General features: G+C 34.3%; 1 pseudogene; it reads right to left on the bottom strand.

Moving 5' to 3' along the window:
* Positions 1 to 65: 65 nt before the first annotated feature.
* Positions 66 to 2,299, bottom strand: LOC112463477 (annotated as a pseudogene).
* Between the last annotated feature and the right edge of the window lie 2,736 nt (positions 2,300 to 5,035).

Here is a 5,035-nt window from a genome sequence, read left to right on the forward strand (position 1 = left end):
TTTTTCTTTGAATTCAATTCCAATCCTTGTAGTAGGTTTAGTATAATAGATTGCGGATTTCATACAATGCACTAAAGGTATAATGACACTGCAAGTTGGATATGAATCTTCATTAACTTCAACAATAATGTTTTCAATCGGTTTTATAAGTGATACTACATCTTTTAGTATTTGAATTTCGTCACGTTTTAACATATCTGGAAGATTATCACACTTAGATATTGCTGGATATATATATTGTTCAAGCTCAAGAAATCTGTTTAACATATAAAATGTGGAATTCCAACGAGTGACTATATCTTGTATTAATTTTAACACAGTTCCTTCGGTTTTTCCGTCACGTATTTTCAAGCTTTTTAATTGATCAGATGCAACAACACTTCTTCTTACAATTGTAACAATCCTCTTTACTTTATTAATGATTTCTTGTGCATGAGGAATACTGATTAGCGCATCCGGTACTATATGAGACAAAATGTGTGCAAAACAAGATAACTGTCTGTGCTTTCCTATTGTCTTCTCTATTGCAAGTTTGATATTTGCTGCGCTGTCTGTAATAATTGCTGTAATCTTTGAACGATCTAATTGAAATTGTTCAATAACTGTATTTAAAGAATCAGCGAGATAATCAGCAGTATGATTTTTATGCAAGGGAAAAACACCAATACAACCAGTTTTCATTTCGATTTCTTCTGTTAAATAGTGTATAATAACACCGAGATAACTTTGATTAGCATTATCCGTCCAATTATCGCAAGTGAGGCTATAACAAATAGCTTTTTCAACTCTCTAATGATAAAACCTTCTTTCAATAATCCATATCGGGCTTCTATCAATCTAGTTATTGTTCTTCTGCTCGGCAACTTGTAAAGGGGCACAGCTGTTTTCATTACCCATTGAAAACCCTTATTTTCAACTGTCGTCAATGCTATTTTATCAACCGCAATCATATATAAAATAGCATTTGTTAGTTTATCAGCTTTGTCGCCACCATCTAAAATAATTAAAATAAATTTTTATTACATTATACAAAACTTTTTATAAAATATAAAAATGTGCAATGTTTAATTCTAAACATACCCATGAACGAGTTTGTTCTCTCGAATGCATCCTTAATTTTTGTATGCTTTGTCTGTAAAACATTTTAGTTACTTATACTCAAATTCTTGTTTATTTTTTTTTTACTTTATTATTTTATGGATAAATTAGATTTACCTTATCGCAAAGTTTTATTTTTTTAGGTTTATCAACTGTATCAGATGTACTTGATACAGAATCATCACTAGCATCACTAGAATTACGTTTTCCGTGAGTTGCTTTTGCAAGCCATAATATTGAATGTTTTCGTTCCAAGTGTTGTATCATATTTGTTGTATTTCCATGATGACTACGGACTTTATCACATATAGTACAACAAGCTGTTAAATCATTTACTTTTTCAAAAAAATTCCAAACACGACTCGCTTGTTTATACCTGCAATTATTGAAAAAAAGATAAGACAATTTTCACAGAAAAAGAAAAGAATAAAAACATACCGTTTCGTCACATTTTTCAGATTTTTCAGACAATCAGATTTTTTTTGACAATCCGCTATAGGTTGTCCGACAATCAACCTAGGTTGATGTTTGGTTTTCTCTATATTCTTCGAATCATCCGACATCACAGACTTTTTATCTTTTGACGATTGTGGTTTGGTTTGGGTTTCAATGTTAACAGGATTACTTGAAAAGACAACATTAAGTTTTTTTTCAAAATGTTTTTATAAACAACTGATTACGACTGATATAGTTATAAAGATTTGATACATACTAATCGACATCATCTATTGATCTATATAGTATCTTTATTTTTTCATCTTTGATTGCCCCGGATTTAATCAGATTTTGAACATATACATACGCCTTCTCATCATTATCTGGAATAATAAATAAATATAATATTTCTGCAATTAAAAATAATTATGCATGTGTGTAATTTTATTTACATACGTTTTAAAGGTATGTACTCAGATGTAGTCAGTCCTCCCACTGGAAATGGCAGGCTTTCATTATTTATTCTAAAATATATCGTGTGCTTTCTAGGATCAGTAGGATCTATAAAATATAAGGATCTATAAATATAATTTTTCAATAAATGTCGAAATATTATTATCAGTTAAACATTATGATTAAATTAAAATTTTACGTAGATTAGGTTTCTTTTGTTATTACGATATATGCACGCAATCAATATATAAATTGCAGTTATATTTACTATAATACCTTTTTGTAAATTATCCATTTCATATCCTTGTTGCATCTATATATCCTTTTGTGCTTATTTCTTGTAACAAAATAGCCTGAAATATAGCTTTTACACAGTACATACAGGATCCAGAACGAACGATACCAAAAAAATAGCCTGAGATATAGCTTTTACACAGTACACACAGGATCCAGAACGATGCCAAAAACAAGCCGTGGTTCACCCGTAAAACTTCTTATCTTATTCTTGCTTCTTCTTCTTCTTCAACTTCAATAATGGCAAAGTGCGAACCGGGCGAACGGTTCAACACTTTCAACTGCTTTCAACCGTCGACGTTTGAACGTTCCCCTTCGGGTGATCGACTCGGACACGAACAACCCGTATACAGAAACGCACGCCACGCTGCAGAAAGCAATGCAGTAGCCAATCAATTTATCGCTTTTCTGTAAGAACGAAAGAGTGATTGGTTAGTTTCTTACCACGCGGTAAGCGTTTCCGCACTTTCCGCATTTTCTGCGTCCTGTATGTGCACCCACGTGACTCACGTCGCCAAATGGCCAACTCAGGTTAGTCTTTAGTTTAGTGGAAAACTCCATCCGGTCTATGTCTATGAGTGAAGTTAGTGAAGTCAGTTAATCGATGTTGAGAAAAAAATATCGGACATCGATTAATCGGAAGAAAAATTAATTGGACGAAACTATCGATTAAAAATCGATTAAATATCGGCTTTTTCGATTAATCGAGAAACATTGCCCATCCCTACTACCGTCTCGTTCCGCTAGCCAGTGCGGCACATTAAGGGTCGACAGGAGTAAGAGTGGAGACCTCTGTCGGCCGGTCGGGAATTACGGATTCGCTTTTCCCAAAGTTTAGCCTAATTAATTAACGAATCTCATTTTACTTATGCTCGTTTTAATCAGTAAGATCAGCCGCAAGCTGGTACAGAGCCGGATTTTGGAAAAAGGATCGAAATAAAATTTATAATAAATGTGGGGAAACGCGCAGCTAGACACGGGTCAGGTTGGGTCAGCTGCGAGTCCGTATTTTATTTACAATAAATTTTTAAGAGCCAAAATGCAAAATCCGGCTCTGTACCAGCTTGCGGCTGATCTTACTGATTAAAATGAGCCTAATTTTAATGAGATTCATTACGTAATTAGGCTAAACTTTGGGACAAACGATTCTCACTAGTAAGAGCAGCTTATGGGGAATTTCCGTGGTAACATACTGACAAGGGCTGTGTTCAGAGGTGCCAATGGTGCTGTTTGCCCGCTGCCTGCGCGCCTGGTGGGGACACGCACACAGCTGACGGAGCCGTGTACGTGTGCGCTGGGCGCTCGGCGGCGACTCGGCGCGGCTCGGCCAGCTTCGGGCGGGCAGAAGAGCGCATACATAGGCTGCGTTTCGCTATTCACTCGCAGTACTGGCAGCACTGTAAATCCGTTCCAATATACGCGGCAGTAAGCTGTCAAAGCGTTTTCGTGTTCATGTGACGTCATAGATTTTGTCGTCACTCCCTACTTTCATTACTGCGGCTCGCGAGGTGAGGCATTCGCAGTAAGAACATGGAGGCTATGGCGGCACCTTTGAAAAAATTGGTCCTTACCTATGTGAACCTTGCACCCGACTTTCAAAAAATTAATTTTTTTGCGGAAAACGTTAGCATTTGGTTTGTAGTTGTTTGTAGCAACAAAAATTTCGTTTGTAGTTTAATACATTAAAAATTATAAACATTTAAAAAATTACTCGCACTCCATTTTGAGATAACTGAAATCCGCTTGCGCCATCTTCTTCAAAATTGTTTGTAGTTGTTTGTAGTGCTTTTCTTTTCGTTTGTAGTTGCACTGTTCAAAGTTTTTAAATTTTTGCAATAAACAAAAAAAGTAACTTTGCCAATTTTGGAGATATCTCAAATCAGCTTGCGCCATCTTTTTCAGAATCATTTGTAGTGCTTCTCTTTTTGTTTATAGTTGCACCATTCAAAAGTTATTATATTTTTGCAATAAACAAAAAGTGTAACTTTGCCAACTTTGAAGATATCTCAAATCCGCTTGCGCCATCTTCTTCGGAATCGTTTGTAGTTGTTTGTAGTGCTCTTCTCTTCGTTTGTAGTTGCACTGTTAAAAGTTATTATATTTTTGCAATAAACAAAAAGAGTAACTTTGCCAATTTTGGAGATATCTCAAATCTGCTTGCGCCATCTTTTTCAGAATCATTTGTAGGTGTTTATAGTGCTTTTCTTTTTGTTTATAATTGCACCATTCAAAAGTTATTATATTTTTGCAATAAACAAAAAGTGTAACTTTGCCAATTTTAGAGATATCTCAAATCCGCTTCTGCCATCTTTTTCAGAAACGTTTGTAGTTGTTTGTAGTGCTTTTCTTTTTGTTTATAGTTGCACTGTTCAAAAGTTATTATAATTTTGCAATAAACAAAAAATGATAATTTTGAGAGACAATTTTGGAGATATTTTAAACGAAACGGAACAAAAACTATTACAAACAACTACAAACAATTCTACATCGAGTCGCGCAATTAGTTTTAAAATATTTCCAAAATTGGCAAAGTTACTCTTTTTGTTTATTGCAAAAATATAATAACTTTTGAATGGTGCAACTATAAACAAAAAGAAAAGCACTACAAACAACTACAAATGATTCTAAAGAAGATGACGCAAACGGATTTGAGATATCTCAAAGTGGGGTGCGAGTAATTTTTTTAATTTTTATCATTTTTAATGTATTAAACTACAAACAAAATTTTTGTTACTACAAACAACTACAAACAAAA

Source organism: Temnothorax curvispinosus, unplaced genomic scaffold, assembly GCF_003070985.1.
Source record: "Temnothorax curvispinosus isolate PA1 unplaced genomic scaffold, ASM307098v1 QBEX01013309.1, whole genome shotgun sequence".
In the NCBI taxonomy this organism is placed as follows: domain Eukaryota; kingdom Metazoa; phylum Arthropoda; class Insecta; order Hymenoptera; family Formicidae; genus Temnothorax; species Temnothorax curvispinosus.